Below are 17,525 nucleotides of genomic sequence, written 5' to 3' on the forward strand. Positions count from 1 at the left end.
CACCACAATCCATAGCTATTGCCACATGTTTTCTGATTCTCTTCTAGATTCCCAAGCCACAAATATGTTAAAATGGAAGAAACCTTAAAGATCAGGAAACTGAAGCCTGGAATGGGAGTATGGCTTGTTAAGTACTTGATCCTGATAGATCCCTGTAAGATAGATACTCATTCCAATAATCCATGAACAAATTAATGTGGATGGTCCTTCAGAGGATGCAGATCAAGGTCTCCCCCTGCCTGACACTCCTTTGATACTTTTTTCTGTGGCCTTCAATAGGTTAAATAGTTCACCCAAATTTCCCCAAATTCCCTAATACTGCAAGAATACCAACAGAATACTTGGTCATTTATATAGCCCTTTAAGGTTTGCAAAGCCCTCTGGAAGGTAGATATTATTACTGGACTACCATTTTGCAAAGGAGGAAACTGAAGCAGATAAAGTTGGCCCAGGGTCCCACAGCTAGTTAGTGTCTTAGGTTAGTACCCCTTTAGGCAGTGGAGTAAAAGGAAGAAGTGGAAGAGGAAGGAAAGAATATATAGTATTTACAGAGCCTACGATGCACCAGGCATTGTGCTAAGCATTTACAAATATTATCTGATTCCAGGCTTGTAATGATTACATGGCTTCTAAGTATTTGAATCCACATTTGAACTCAGGCCTTCCTAACTCCATTCCTAGTACTTAATTCATTGAGGCATCTAACCATAAAAAGTGTATAAGGGAAAATTAATGGCATAACTTGATAGAGAGACACAAAAGAAAGCAATGAAGAAATGAATTATAATCTGTGTCAAAGAGAGTCTTATGCCAGGAAAATTGTGGGTCTTTGGAAGTATAATAACTCATGTTTCTATGGTTTTTAAGGTTTGCAAAGTACTTTCCAAATCTTACCCCTATGGGGTAAGTTACAGATGAATGAAACATTCTCCAACACAGATAATAAATATCATGCCTGGGACTTCAAGGCTCTCTCCACTCCAGCCCATCCTCCATTCAACCGCCAAGGTGATTTCTCTAAGTATAGTGGGTCTAACCATGTCACCTCTCACCCCGACTCCCACTTAATAAGCTCCAGTGGCCCCCTATTACCTCAAGGATCAAACATAAAACAACTGTTTAGAATTTGAAGTTCCTTTCCTATTTTCCTAGTCTTCTCAAAATTTATTCTCCTCCACACTATATTCAGATTTGTATTTGCTTTTATTTTTATCCCTGATGTTTAGCATAGTACCTGGCATATGCTAGATGCTTAATAAGTGTTAATTCACTAAAATGGGAAGGATTTGGGGGATAAAAAAAACCTTTACCATTCCTTGCCATTCTAAATACTATGAATGGAAACTAGGTCAGACCAAGAAATAAAGAATATTTCCTTTTCCTCTCTGTTCAAGCAACACTGGTTAACTTGCAGTTCCTTGAACATAATATCCCACCTTTTATCCCTATGCTGTCCTTCATGTTTAGAATACTCTGCCCCCTCCCCTTCATGTTCCATCATCCTGACTTCTTCCAATGAGCTCAAAAATCACCTTCTGCAAAAGACCCCTCCTAATACTCCTCCTAAATCGCTTTCCCATTGCAGATTGCCTTCTATCTATTCTACAAGATTCTTCTGTAAAGAATGCATCTCATAAATCAGTACAATTTTAAGCTACTAAAATCCCCCCCATTTGAATGTAAGGTCCTTGAGGAGAGGTACTGGTTTTGCCTTTCTTTGTGTCTCCAATGCTTCTTGGTTTGTCTTGATAACATTCAGATCTTTTCAAATCAGGTCTTCTTTCCACTGCACCAAGCTAGTCTCTATGAAAACAGGAGCTCTGTATATCTAATTTTAATTTATCTTCCTCAGAAAAGTGGTTTATATATGAGATGACAAATTAATGCTTGATTTCACATTCTACTGCATTACTTTGAATTTTTCCATCATGCCCCCAGGAACCTTCTCATCCTACAACATCACCTCAGCCCTAATAGTCTCCTATTATGTACTCACTATGCCTAATTTCCTCTGATTGGAGGATAAAAGGAGGAAGTGCCTCCAGAACTTTCCTTCAATTGAGGGTGTTCAGGCCAGTAATTTCTTCATTTACCTCCTGGCTGTACTCCATCATGCACTTCATTGTGTCCAAGTACCAGGTATCTTCCCTTTCCTCCCCCTGCCCCTTTTATATTTCCTTTTGTTTGTTGTCTTTTCCCATAAGATTGCAGGCTCCTTGAAGATAAAGGTTGTCTTCATTTTTCTGTATTTGTATCTCCCTTCAATTGTATCTGACTTTTGTGACCTATTTGGGTTTTCTTGGTAGAGTGGTTTGCCATTTACTTCTTCAGATGAGAAAACTGAGGCAAGTGACTTGATCAGGATTACACAGTGTCTGAGGCCAGTTTTGAACTCAAGAAGATGAGTTTTCCTGATTCCAGGCTCAGCAATCTATCCACTATACCACTTAGTTGCCCAAGAAATACACTAAAGAATAAGACCTGGTCTTTGCTCTCAAGGACCTTACTTAATAAGGAAGATAAGATAAGCACATATACATACGATACCTATCAGGATAGAAGAAATGAACAACAGGAGTATAAAATACTAGGAGATCAAAGAAGGCAATGATCACTTTTACAGCCTGGTCTTTTCTTATAGAGAAAAAGAATCCTTCTTTTGGTGGATTAGTTGATGGAATGATAGACAGGGCTCCTCTGGCCCTGTCCTTGTTGACATCACATAACTTTCCAGTTCAGTACCTTCTCACTTAGGACAGTGACTGTGAATGAAAGCAGCTCTCAAGCCCAGCTGCAATAAACTGAACCTCTAATTGACTCTTCACTTGCCACCCTGTCTAAGCAATAATTAGGACCCCATTTTCCACATTAAATTTGCTGTTGTTATAACTGCCACTGCTGCTTGCCAGGCTGTTTGTTAATTTTTTGATTAATTATTTTATTTATTTATAATTGTTACTATAAATTATTTTAATTATTAAAAACAATAACATTTATTATGTTTATTATTTTGGCTAATTATTAACTGTCAAATTAATTAAGCTCAATTAAATAGATAGAATTATTAAATTAAATAAATTATTTAAAGTAATGATATTGATTAACATTAATATATTTATTTATATGATTTATTATTAAAGATTAATGAATTAAATCTTATTGATTAATAATGATTAATATTATTAATCATTTCCTCTCCTGAAAAGGCAGCAGAAGAAGTACTAGATCAGGAGTCAGAGGCAAGAACTGAGTTCAAACCCCACTCTGTCATTTCTTACACATATGACTTTGGGGAAGTATCTTCCCCTACCTGATCTTCCGTTTGTTGTCATTGTATAATACCAGAGAAATTGAGACAGACAGAGATTGGTTTCTTTAATATTTAATGTGGAAATTTTAGGCTAGCCAATCACATGGGACTCTTGTCCAAAGCATTTGGTGCAGATAAACTGAAGCAGGGAATTTGCACATAGAATACATAACCTGAGTATGCAATCTTATAGGGGAAACAAAGGCAGATAGTGGGGATGAGGGCACTGGGAGGATAGACAAGCCATAATTCCAGGAAAGGATCACAACTTAATCTTGACAGGATAGGGGTCAAGATAAGAAGGTCAAGGGCAGGATACAGCAATACTCATATGAAGGGAGATTTAACCTAGCATGGATCAAATTAATGCACTTGAAGTTTATGACAAAATGGTATATAAAGGTCATCAGAGCTTCAAGGTTTTTCCTGAGCTCTTTTTTTAAAACTTAAATTCCAATCCTAATGGTAAGGAAGGGAGAGTTAGCTCAACAGTTTTTCAGTCATTTTTCAGTCCCATCTAGCTCCTTGTGACATCATTTGGGTTGTTCTTTGTAGAGGGCTGAAACTCTTCAGTCATTGATTGCACTGAGTTCAGTTCAAGCACTTAAGGCTAATTACTGATTGGACAATACCCTATGAGCATGTGCTTTGGGAATGGTCCTTGCCATTATCAGTACTGGTTCAATGATTGGTGTATACAGAGGATTGTAGGAGGGACTAGGGGGTGGAGTAAGAGGAGCCAGAGTCACTCTGCCGTAGAGGAGGAAGAAGGTGGTCAGGGAGATTATGCTTCCATCCTGTTCAATCACCATTTTGAGCATAGTTCCAAATTGCTCTCCAGAATGGTTGGATTCGTTCACAACTCAACAAACAATGTATCAGTGTCCCAGTTTTCCCACATTCCCTCCAACATTCATCATTATTTTTTCCTGTCATCTTGGCCAATCTGAGCTATGTGTAGTGGTATCTCAGAGTTGTCTTAATTTGCATTTCTCTGATTAATAGTGATTTGTAACACTCTTTCATATGAGTAGAAATAGTTTCAATTTCATCATCTGAAAATTGTCTGTTCATATCCTTTAACCGTTTATCAATTGGAGAATGGCTTATAAGTTAGAGTCAATTATCTATATATTTTGGAAATGAGACCTTTATCAGAACCTTTAACTGTAAAAATGTTTTCCCAGTTTGTTTCTTCCCTTCTAATCTTGTTTGCATTAGTTTTGTTTGTTCAAAGGCTTTTTAATTTGATATAATCAAAATTTTCTATTTTGTGATCAATAATGATCTCTAGTTCTTCTTTGGTCACAAATTTCTTCCTCCTCCACAAGTCTGAGAGGTAAACTATCTATGTTCCTCTAATTTATTTATGATCTCGTTCTTTATGCCTACATCATGGATCCATTTTGATCTTTTCTTGGTGTACGGTATTAAGTGTGGGTCCATGCCTAATTTCTGCCATACTAGTTTCCAGTTTTCCCAGCAGTTTTTGTCAAATAATGAATTCTTATTCCAAAAGTTGGGGTCTTTGGGTTTGTCAAACACTAGATTGCTATAGTTATTGACTATTTTGTCCTGTTAACCTAACCTATTCCACTGATCAATTACTCTATTTCTTAGCCAATACCAAATGGTTTTGGTGACCACTGCTTTATAATATAGTTTTAGATCACTTACAGCTAGGCCACCTTCATCTGCTTTTTTTTTTTTATTAGTTCCCTTGAAATTCTTGACCTTTTGTTTTTCTATATGAATTTTGTTATTTTTTTTAAGTCATTAAAATAGTTTCTTGGGAATCTAATTGGTATAGCACTAAATAAATAGATTAGTTTAGGAAGTGCTGTCATCTTTATTACATTTGCTTGACCTATCGAAGAGCACTTAATATTTTTCCAATTATTTAAATCTGACTTTATTTGTGTGGAAAGTATTTTGTAATTTTGCTTATATAATTCCTGACTTTCCTTTGGTAGATTGATTCTCAAATATTTTATGCTGTCAACAGTTATTTTGAATGAAATTTCTCTTTGTATTTCTTCCTGTTGGATTTTGTTGGTGATGTATAAAAATGCTGAGGATTTATGTGGATTTATTTTGTATCCTGCAACTTTGCTAAAGTTGTGGATTATTTCTAATAGCTTTTTAGTAGAATCTCTGAGGTTCTCTAAGTATACCATCACATCATTTGCAAAGAGTGATAATTTGGTTTCCTCATCACTTACTCTAATTCCTTTAATTTCTTTCTCGACTCTTATTGCCGAGGCTAGCATTTCTAATACAATATTGAATAGTAGTGGTGATAGTGGGCAACCTTGTTTCACTCCTGATCTTTCTGGGAAAGGTTCCAGTTTATCCCCATTACATATGATGCTTACTGACGGTTTTAAGTATATGCTCCTGACTATTATAAGGAAAAGTCCATTTATTCCTATACTCTCAAGCATTTTTATTAGGAATGGATGTTGGATTTGTCAAATGCTTTTTCTGCATCTATTGAGATGATCATATGGTTTTTGTTAATTTAGTTATTGATATAGTCAATTATGCTAATAGCTTTCCTTATATTGAACCAGCCCTGCATTCCTGGTATAAATCCTATTTGATCATAGTGTATTATCTTGAGGATGATTTTCTGTAATCTTTTTGCTAATATTTTATTTAAGATTTTTGCATCAATATTCATTAGGGAGATTGGTCTATAATTTTCTTTATCTGTTTTCAACCTACTTGGTTTAGGTATCAGTACCATGTCTGTGTCATAAAAAGAATTTGGTAGGACTCCTTCAATCCCTATTTTTTCAAATAGTTTATATAGCATTGGAGTTAATTGTTCTTTGAATGTTTGGTAGAATTCACATGTAAATCCATCTGGTCCTGGGGATATACAGAAAGAAGGAAGAATAGAGGAAAGAAGGAAGTAAGAATGGTATTTATTAAGTGCCTACCAACATGAGAATCCTGAAACTGTCTCTCTCTGAAACTCCTTGAAGGAGAAGATCTCCTTGAATCCTTGCCTCTGTAAAAGACCTACCTCAGGAAATCAGGATGAGTAGCTTCATTCTGTTATCCTGAAGGAGACCCACATACCTTCATTGATAACACTCACTACTGATTATGCTGTCTATTGAGTTGAAGATTAGTCTAAGACTTCTCATTCAATTAAAAAATTCACTATTCTGATTTCAATTCAAACTGCTCCAGCCTCTAGCCAGTTTCAATTATAAAAAGAGCAACTGGGCTCAATTCCTTGCAGAGGCCAAAGCGGGAATCATGCCAGGCCAAGGGACCTCCCTTGGCATAGTTGTCTGCGAGTGACTCTCTGCCCACTGAAAGACATTTTCTTTCAGCGTTAACCTCTCTTTGTCTCTCTCACATATTTCCCTAACAGGATTATACCCCTCTTTACCTCTCTGTAGGAATTTCTCTGCTAGGAACTTTATCTCTCTCTGCCAGGATTTCTCTGCTAGACCTTTACTTCTCTGTCAGGACCTTGCCACTAAGAAAGTCAGCCTGCAAAAGCTTTTGCAGGCTAACTTCTCAATGCCAATAAACTTCTTTTGACAGTCTGACTTTTAGAGTTCATAAATTCATTTACCAAGGACCTGCGCCAACTAGAAGGGGTTCCCACAACTCTCTGCCATGCGCTGAATCTCATCACTTACTATGTGCCAGTTGCTGTGCTAAGCTGGGAATACAAATATAAGCAAGGCAAACAGTTCCTTTCTTCAAGAACCTTACATTACAATGGGGAAAGACAACACGTAAAAGGGTACTGAACAGAGTAAGGGGTAGGGTACCTGTGGTATACGCTCAGGAGACTGCCAGAAAGTGGTGCAAAGGTCTGGATCCTGGAAAAATAAAACAAAAGCTTGCCTAACAGAATTGGGAGACCCAGAAGTCCCATCCAAGATTCCAGGGGAAAGAAAGTGGAAAGGGTATATATTCATGTAAGAGAATATATTGTTAAGATGGCGGGCAAGTGGCATGAAAGGGATTGGTACCAGGTCGGGTGAAGCCTGGCCTATTCTCAATAAAAATGGGAATACTCTCCTTGTTCAATTTTCTCCTTCTTCAAGATGTTGTGGGAGAGAGGAAAATAAAAGATAAAATGGTTTTTAATCTTTAATGTGGAGAGTTTAGGCTAGCCAACCAAATGGGACTCATGTCCAAAGCATGTAGCACTGAGGAACTGAGGCAGGAAACTTATATAGGGTTTTAGTTAACTAGAGTTTGTCTGCAGGATACTGAAGGCAATTAATCTAACATGTTGCAGCTGTTGTTACCTTTACTTTAGAGAGAGAGCAGGGAGAGAGGAGTTAACTTGGTATTTACAGCTTTGGGGATTGTGGCTCAGGCCCTATCAGACAAGGGAGAAGGACCATTCTTGGACAGAAAGGTATTTTAACAAGGGCATAATTTAGGTTTTTAGGCATGAAGTGAAATAACATAATTTTATTCCAGGACAGTTTTGGACAAGGATGGAGTCAGAGTAGCAAGTACCTGGATGTTGTTTTTCTTTTCTATCCTTCATTGTGTCACAATGGTATGTGGAGATGGTCAGAGCTATATGATTTTTCCTGACTCAATTCTCCCAGTCCTAATGTCATGGAAGTGGGGCTGGCTATAATATTTTTTTTATTCAGGGCATAATAAAATAAGAACAGAAAAGCAAAGTTTGGTTTCAGTTTCTTGGTTTTGTTTTGAGGGGAAACATGCAGTGATTGGTGGAAATCAATGGTCGTTGCATGAGAGAGAGTCTGATTTCCTTATACATTAAATGAGTACCAAGACAGATCCTGGGGCGAGGCCACTTATTTCAAAGAGTACACTGGATAATTAATTACAGTCCTGCTGCAAGTGTAGCAGATAGAGGAAGATAGTGGGAATTCAAGAGCCCTCTAACTGCTGCAAAGGGCCCTCTGCTGTCTATCTCCCTGTCCCACTCAATCAAGCCTGCCTTCAGGGATCCTCAGCACCACTTGGGGAAGACTGAGTGCTGCTATCAGATTGCAGCAGTGGTCCTCCTCTCCTGGAAATCAGGGCTTTGGATTTTAAATTGGAACAAGAAGGATAGTCCAAACAGGAGAAAACTGAGGCATAGGGAGGGAATGGGAATAGAGAGGGAACTGAGCTTCCACAATAATCTCAATAAGACTGGTGTTTTATGGACACTGTTTTCAGAATTTCTACTTGTCTTTTCTAAGGCCTTCCTCTCATTAATCTGAGAACTGGAAAATAGGCATATAAGGCATATAATCTAACCAATGCTAAAACAAATCCCTTCTAAAATATTTCTGATGGTGTTCATCTCACCTCTGTTTTAAGATCTCTCATAATGGAGCATTATTTAAACAAATCAATTAATCTCCCTCAGCCTCAGTTTCCTCCTCTGTAAAATGAAGTAGCTAGAGTCTTCTAAGTTTCCTTTACAGGAGAAGCTAGATCACACAGTGGATAGAGTGCTGAACCTGGAGTCAGGAAGATTCATCTTCATAAGTTTAAAACTGATCTCAGACACTTACTAGCTGTGTGTCCCCAATTCACATAACCTTTATTCACCTCAACCACAGGAGAAGGAGATGGCAAACCATTCTAGTATCTTTACCCACTCCCCCCCCCCAAAAAAAAACCCTACATGTAAGGTCCCCTATAAAGAACATAATAGAACAACAATACTTTATTAATTATTGTCTATATGTACATAAAAAGTTTTAAAAACAGTACTACATATCCTCCAGGTACATTATTTGCTCAGTTCTTAAAAGGTCCATTTGCTTTTTTTATAAATTTACCAATCCCTTGCCATAATTCCATAGCTACTCTACTGGGTCTGATCCAAACTACTCATTTCTCAGATGGGGAAATTACAACTTGCTGAAGGTCACATAGCAAGTTAATGACATAACTGGGACTAGAATTCAAGCATCCTTACAGACAGTCTCTGATTCTTTTCTTTGAATCACACTTTTTTTTGTTTTTTAAATTAAATTTTTAGCCAGGTGTGATGGTATGCTCCTAAAATCTCTGCTTCTGGGAAATTATGGCCTCAGGTATGGGGATCACTTATGCTCTGGAGTTTTGAGTTATACTGGGCTAAGGCTTTTGGTTATTTACACTAAGTCAAGTATCCTTATGCTGAACAACTGGGATTGAAAACTACTAGGCTGCCTAAGAAGAGGCAAACTAGCCCAAAATGGAAATGGTCAAGGCTCTTGTGCTGATCAATAATGGTATTAGGCGCATGAGTAGCAAATACACTTATAGCATAGGTAAAATAAGAGATTCATTCTCAAAACAAAACAAAAGAATAAATAACCTTTATTGATGCCATTTTGTTTTGTTTATAGTCATTTCCAGATATACTCCCTCCCCAAGCCAAATTTCTCTTATAACACAGCTACATAGCAATAACTGATTCACTACCTGTGTCTGATAGAATATGCAACATTTTCTCTCCATAGACCCCCACCTCTTTGCTGACTTCAGAGAGATTATTCATTATCTGTTCTCTTAGACCAAGAATTTAGCTTCCTTTTAGCACTATTTTAATTTATATTTTAGCCTCTGTGTATATTTATTCTCTAGGTTCTGCTCATTCTACTCTATCAATACAGTTTCTCAAATTCATCATATTTATTGCTTCTTACTATACAATAATATTCTATTATGCCCATGCATTATAGTTCATTCAATCATATTCTAACTGATGCAGACCTATTCTAAGATCCATTTCAAATTCTTACAGTGCAGACTTTGTTCTCTTTAAGGAGATAAATCTTTACCCACAAAATTAGTGGATCATCAACTAAAAGAAAATTGTGAGGGGGTGGTAGTGAAGAGAAGAGAGTCTTGATAGGATTGTTGAAACAATGCTTAGTTTGTAATTGCTTATCTTGCTACAAGAGTATATAAGACTGGGCCAGCTGGAAGCAGGCATGCAGGGTTCTCACTATTCTACAGAGGGTGTCTCCAGAGGCAGTTTAGCCCAAAAGATTGTAGAGATGTATTGGTTCTTTTTCACTGAGCCATCAGTTCACTCATCCTGCCTTCACTTTCCCCTTCATGGCTATTAGCTGACTGCCATATATCCACTGGAAAACATATGGGTATTTTCAAGTGAATAAAATACTCAGGGGGAATTGAGGAGAGGAGGGCTGACAGGTGAGGAAGAGGGGACCATCCTACATAGCCATGGAAAGCTGGATGCTGAAGCATCAGAAGTTTGAGAAACTAAGGAAGTCAGGAACTGTCAGAGACTGGTATTCAGGATGTGATAGGGGGAGAGAGAGAAAAAGACAGAGACATAGAAACAGACAGAGACAGAAAGACAGAGACAGAGAGAGAGAGAGAGACAGAGAGAGACAGAGACAGTGAAACAGAGACAGACAGACAGAGAGAGACAGAGACAGACAGTGAAACAGACAGATAGGAACAGGGAGAGAGAGAGAGAGAGAGAGAGAGAGAGAGAGAGAAGGAGAGAGAGAGAGAGAGAGAGAGAGAGAGAGAGAGAAACATAAAGAGAAAGATGGTAATCAAAAGGAGGAATTGCAAGATCCCTGAAGACAAGAATGCTGTAATTTATTTTTGAATCCCTCTCAGAGCCTCACATAGTGTTCTGCACATAGAAGGTGCTTAATAACAAATTCACTTCAAAATGTACAAAGTATTTGCCTTGAAATAGTTAGCCCTGCAAGCCCTGTAATAAAAGTATTACTATATCTACTTTATATAACAGGAAATTGAAGCCGAGTTTACAAATGTCAGAAATAAGATTTGAATCTAGGTCCTCCTGACTAAAAACATAAAACCCTTTTTCCTCTACCATACTTCCTCTCAGGTCCTAAATAACTATCTACCAAATTGAATTAGCTGAACAAAGGAAAGAAAGGGGAAGGGTTTATAGACCCAGCACCTTATCTGGGTATCATTTCTCAAGGGATTAAGTGGGGCTTCTAGGAAGATATGTGTGAGTTCCCTTTTTTTAAATTGGTCGGGGATGGAGGGAGAAGGGAAGCATTTACTGCCTATGCATCTGAAATTAGTTCCTTATGACCCTAACTAGTATCCCAAAATAATTTGATAGTGTACATTCTGTGTACACACACACACACACACACATTCACACACCCCTTCTTTCACTCTATCGCATGTCTTAGAATTCTTTTCTTTATGGACTTGGAGCAGCTCTTCTTTTGTACTCTATAGTGTCTAGCACACTCGTGGGTGGATAGTTGGTTTGGGGTTTTTTTTTTTTTTTTTTTTTTTTTTTTTTTTTTTTTGAAGGGGAATCCAGCTTTGACTAGAAGAGTTCTGGAATGGAAATCAAAATCTCAGATTCTTGTCACAGTTCTGCCTCTCACTAGCTATGTGACTCTGGTGTCTTTGTAATACTGGGAGCAATTTCCTTTCTGCCAGGCTTTGTTTTCCTCATCTGTAAAATGTGAAAATGGGAATCAGATGGTCTCTTGAAAGTCATTTCCAGTTCTAAGAATAATAAACTAACATTTATAGAGCATTATAAAGTTTGCAAAATACTTTCATCACAACAACTCTGTAAGATAAATAATGAAAGCATTATTATTTATATTTCATAGATGAGAAAATGGGACCTCAGAGAAGTTAAGTAAATCTCCCATAGTCACACAGCTAATAATGTGAGAGCAGGATTCAAAGCCAAATCTCCTCATTCAAGATCTAATCTCCTATTTATTACATTACCCTTTCTCTCCATCCTATTGGTCCCTCATCCATTCTAGTGGTTCCTAATAAATGACAATTGATAATTGATAAGTGTATTCTCTTCTCATCAAATCCTGGTTAGTTATGAGAGGAACTGCTGCTTTTGTAGAATAGATGGGCAAACAGACAGGAGATAAACCCAAACCTTTTATCTTTCCTCTGAGATTCTGAATATTGTCCAACTCCTTCCTTTCCTTGACCCCTAGAATTAATGAGAATTATGAAAGGAAATAACAGGATATTTCAATATTCCAAAGGGGGATAGAAACATGAGTCTGAGCCTATTAGTTTAAATTATTCATCTTCCTATTTCTGATACTCTGTGTAGAAATGGTCAGTAAGCTTGATAAACTAGAAAAATCTTTGGGGACATCTTAGTGCTATGGACAGTACTCTACCATGTTACAACTGTGCCATGGTCATGCATTCTATGAAAGTCAGATACCCCAAACCTGGGAGGGGACAACAGTCAAAAGCAGAAGATGGGTTCTGAGCAAAGCTATACCTGGTCCCCAGGAGTGCTTTCCTCTCACCCTGATTTGAAGGGGAAACCAATAAGGGATGTTACAAAGGGGTTCAGCTATCTGGTAGTCTGAGCACTACACAGAAAGAGAATTAAAGCAATAATCAAAAAATCATTGGAACTTTTAAAAAATCCAATAATATACTTGGCCCAAAAATATGTACTTGGGAAAAGGCAATGATGTCTTGAAGGAAGAGGGCCAGGACCAGGAAGGTTCTGGGAAGGTTCTGTGGGAAGAAATGTCCTGAGTTCAGAGAGAATGATCTTTAAGGCTTTATATTAAAAGTTTTTGACATATTCTCCTCTCCTTCCCCCTATTTAAATGCTACTGTTTATGAAAGGTCTTGCTTAAGTCCCACATCCTCCATGAAACCTTCTTTGACTAACCTTCAATCTTCTGTTTCTTTTAATTTCTAGTACACATTTTAATATTTCATTATGTTCTGTCTTTTAATATTCATTCTTCCTTACAGTGCTCATATCTTGTCTCCCAGACCAAACTGTATAATCCTTGAGGATAGGACCAATCATTTCTTAAGCTTCTTAGTTATTCTCCTCCCATGTGGCAATAGAAAAAGCTCTGGACTTGGAGGCAGAATATCCAACTCTATCATTTGCAGTATGACTTCTAGCCAGTCAGTTTTCTTTGTTTTTCCTCAGGTCACACAGCTAGCAAGTATCTAAGACCAAATTTGAACTCAAGAAGGCTGCTCTATCCATGGCACGACCTAATATTTTCCTACTTACCTTGAAGAAATGCCTTTGTAAATTGGAAAGTCCTATGTTAATGTAAAATAATAACATAGCCTCATATCTAGCACCCAATAACATAGAATATCCAGTAGATATTCAATAAATATGTCTATATTTACAGGAAATATAAAATAGTGGGGAAAGTCCTAAACTTGGAGTCAAGAGAGAATTGAATTTAAATCCTGGGTCTGACATTAGCTGGGTGATCACAACTAATTCCTTTGAGGTTAATTTTCCATATCATTAAAATGAGGGTAATAATACCAGTACTACCTATCTCATAGCATTGATATTAATCTTCTAGGAATTATAGATTTAGACTTCAAAGGGACCTTAGAGGTTATCTAATCCAAACTCCTCGTTTTATAGAAAAACAAACTTCTGAGGTACCTAGAGGTAAAATGACTTGCCCAAAGTCACAAGGATAACCAGTGGTACAAAAGAGATTTGAATCCGGATCTCTGAACCCAAATCCAACTTTCTTTTCACTATATCATTTAATTAAGCAAATGTTTCCTATATAGTCGACTTTGTAGAGGACACCATGCTAAGTGTTGAAGGTTCCTCCCTATACCATATTGTTCCATCACCCCATATCTCCCTCTAACCCTTGCCTTATTTACCCTGGAAATAAGAAAAGTTAAAATTCATGATGAAGACAGGTAGTTTGAATTTATTGCTCTCCATTTCAACACTCAGCTTTCATCAAAGTTTACCCTAATCCTTTCCTCAGGAAGATCCCCCCTAGGTAGGAAGTATTCCTTGAAGATGCATGGTGTTTATTTCCTCCTGAGAAGACACAAACTTCTTCTAATCCAAAAAGACGTTGCTAATCCATGACATCAAACAAACTCTCCCTTCTGTGGAACTGGCCCCTCCTGAGTAAGCAATTGTGTTGGGGCTTTGGAGGGAATGAGAATATTGAGATCCCTTTCATTTTCAGTCCATCTTAGTAAAATCCTAAACCTAGAGGATTCAAGTTTGACTGGAAATATTCTTATAATTCATACCTCTTTCCCCTGGAGAGTTTCCACATGTCTATTTTAAATAATTTTCCCCCCTTTTTTTCACTCTCTCTCTCTCTTGAAGAACAACTGCAAATCTTCTCTGAGAACAGCTTTTCTTTGGGGTGGAATTTAGTTCTGACACTCAAACATTCATGAGATGGGGTGTCAGGTGAATAATGATTAAAAGAATTATCTCTGCAGTGAGGAAAATCTGGGATCTGGGATGCTCACTCACTCTCTTGCTCACAGCAGTGAGTTGTTGCAGGTTTCCATTTCCTAAGGATTTGGCTATTGCCTTTTCAAGGGGAATCATTTTCTACAAAAATATAATAAGAGAAAAAGATTGAGGAGTGGGTACAGGAATAGAGAGTAGGAATGAAACCTTTTTCATCTTACCTTATGAACTCATCATCTAGACCAGAGAAAATCTGAGCAAAGTGAGGATAAACATACCAAATGGTCTCTCTCCCATAGATACACAAAATCTTAAAGTTAGAAGGCACTTTAGAGAAAATAGAGTCTAATGCAGGTTTACTGCAGATCTACTTGCCTAAGGTCACACAGCTAATGAATGACACAACCAAGACACAAATCCAGCATTTTTTAATAAATTTAATTTCATTTATTTTAATTAACAAAAATCTATTTTCTCTCCCTCCCATTCACCACACTAGAAAAAGGGGAAAAAAAAAAAAAAAAAAAAAGAAAGAAAAATACCTTGGAACAAATATGCAGAGTTAAGCAAAACCAATTCTCACATTGGTTGTGTGCAAAAAACATGTGCCTCTCTGCATGCCTCATCATTAATCCTGTAGAATAGGTCATTGAATTGATCAGTGTTCTTAAGCCTTTATAAAACTGTTTGTCTTTGCAATATTGTTGTAATTTTTAAAATTGTTTTTCTGGTTCTATTCTCCTTACTCTGTATCAGTTCCTATAGGTCTTCTTGGGTTTCTCATAAGTTTTATAATTTTTTATAACAAGAGAATTCCATCATATTTATAATTTGTTATCAACTCTCCTGATGCTAAGTCCCATGCTCTTTCCACTGAATCATAGAAGACTCATTTCCCCTCCCATTCCTCTCTAGTGAAGAGAGTTTGCTTTGCTAACCTCCTCCTGACCAGCCTGATTTTCACAAGAGTTAATCTGCTACTCTCTCAGTCACCAAAATATCCCCACTGTTCCTTCCCGCAGTATTAGGACTAATTCAGAGTACATATTTCTTTTTTCAGGTTATCTTTCCTTTTGTGCTATCAAGCTACTCCTAAGATGGCTTACATGTCTAAGGAAGGGAGGCAGGTACTTTTCCATATCACTCCAGGTAGGGAGGATTATGCTCATCCTAAAGGGCCATGCTCAGGTATAAGAGAAGGAAATTAAATCTTACTTTTATTACAATGGAAATCCTGATAGGATACTCAAATATTCAACTTGAGGGTCTTAAAATTGTTTCTCTGTTCAAGGTTTGTTATTTTTGATTCACTCTTGGGTGAACACAGACAAATAACCCTGTCTAAAATATATTAGGAGTTTGGCAGCATGATATGGTTAAAAAAAAATCTGGATTGAGAATTAGAAGGCCCAAATTTAAATCCATACTCAGACACTTAACTCTCTGACTGTAGACAAGTCACATGAGCTCTCTTAGCCTCAATATATTCATACTCCATGATAGAAATGAAAAAATAGATCAATTAATACCCTTTGACTTTTCAAACCCACCATTGTGTGCATGTGTATATATCCCTGGGAGGTCATTAATGGAAAAAATAATCCAATGTATATCTGAATACTCAGAGCAGCACTTTTGTGGTAACAAAGAATTGAAAATAAAGTTGATGTTCATCAATTGGGTAATAACTAAACAAATTATAGTATCTAATGGAATATTTTTGTACATTTTGCAGTATTAGTCGGAGTTTTAGACTTGAAGTCAAGAAGCCCTAGGTTCAAATCCATTCTTGGACACTTACTAGTTGTGAGTTGTATTCAGTTCCTTCTTTTGTAAAATTAGAGTGAGGGAATTAAATCTGGAGTCCTCTCCACAATCAAACCATCCATACTATAGGATTAAAAGGTTTTCCTTTTGGAGTTACCTTTCCTTTTTGTTCTATCAAGCTGATCTTGAAGTGATCCCCATCATATCTCTCAGGTCCCTTCCAACTCTAAATCTATAATCCTATGATGAGAGAAACAGGGGAAAATTTGTATAAAATGATGCAGAATCAACAGAACCAAAAGAACACAATAATAACAATAGTTCACTAAAAGGAAGCCAAATATGGGATTTATCAACAAAAGACATACACACACACACCTATATATATATATATATACACTAGTTTCCAGTTTTTCCAGCAGGGGGAATATATATATATATATATATATATATATATATATATATATATATATATATATATATATATATATTGATAAATATCCAATTGATAAATGGTCAAAGGATATGAAGTCAATTTTCAGATAAAGAAATTGAAACTATTTGTAGTCATATGAAAAGGTGCTCCAAATCACTATTGATCAGAGAAATGCAAATTAAGACAACTCTGAGATACTACTACACACCTCTCAGATTGGCTAAGATGACAGGAAAAGATAATGACAAATTTTTGAGGGGATATGGGAAAACTGGGACACTGGGACACATTGTTGGTGGAATTGTAAACAGATTCAACCATTCTGGAGAGTAATTTGAAACTATACTGAAAAAGTTATAAAACTGTGCATACCCTTTTATTCAGCAGTGTTTCTAATGGACTTATATCTCAAAGGGATCTTAAAGGACAGAAAGGGACCCACATATGCAAAAATGTTTGTGGCAGCCCTTTTTGTAGTGGCACAAAACTGGAAACTGAATGGATGCCCATCAAATGGAGAATGGCTGAATAAGTTATGGTATATGAATGTTATAGAATATTATTATTCAGTAAGAAACAACCAACAGATTTATCTCAGAGAGGTCTGGAGAGACCTACGTGAACTGATGCTAAGTGAAATAAGCAGTACCAGGAAATCATTATACACGGGAACAAGAAGATTATATGGTTATCAATTCTGATGGACATGGCTCTCTTCAACAATGAGCTGATTTAGGCCAGTTTCAGTGGTCTTGTGATGAAGAGAGCCATCTACAACTGAGAGAGGACTATGGGAACTGGATGTGGTTCACAAT

The 17,525-nt window shown here is 37.0% G+C and overlaps 1 protein-coding gene across 1 annotated transcript in view; it reads left to right on the top strand.

Annotated features, from left to right (window-relative positions):
• The first annotated feature begins 2,084 nt into the window (after positions 1-2,084).
• MLN (motilin) overlaps positions 2,085-17,525 on the top strand; it is a 39,833-nt gene continuing 24,392 nt past the window's right edge. Inside the window, exon 1 of the mRNA XM_031965051.1 lies at positions 2,085-2,139. The gene's annotated coding sequence lies outside the window, so the exon portion shown is untranslated. The remainder of the gene's footprint in view (positions 2,140-17,525) is intronic.

The sequence above is a fragment of the Sarcophilus harrisii genome, chromosome 4 (genome assembly GCF_902635505.1).
Source record: "Sarcophilus harrisii chromosome 4, mSarHar1.11, whole genome shotgun sequence".
In the NCBI taxonomy this organism is placed as follows: Eukaryota; Metazoa; Chordata; class Mammalia; order Dasyuromorphia; family Dasyuridae; genus Sarcophilus; species Sarcophilus harrisii.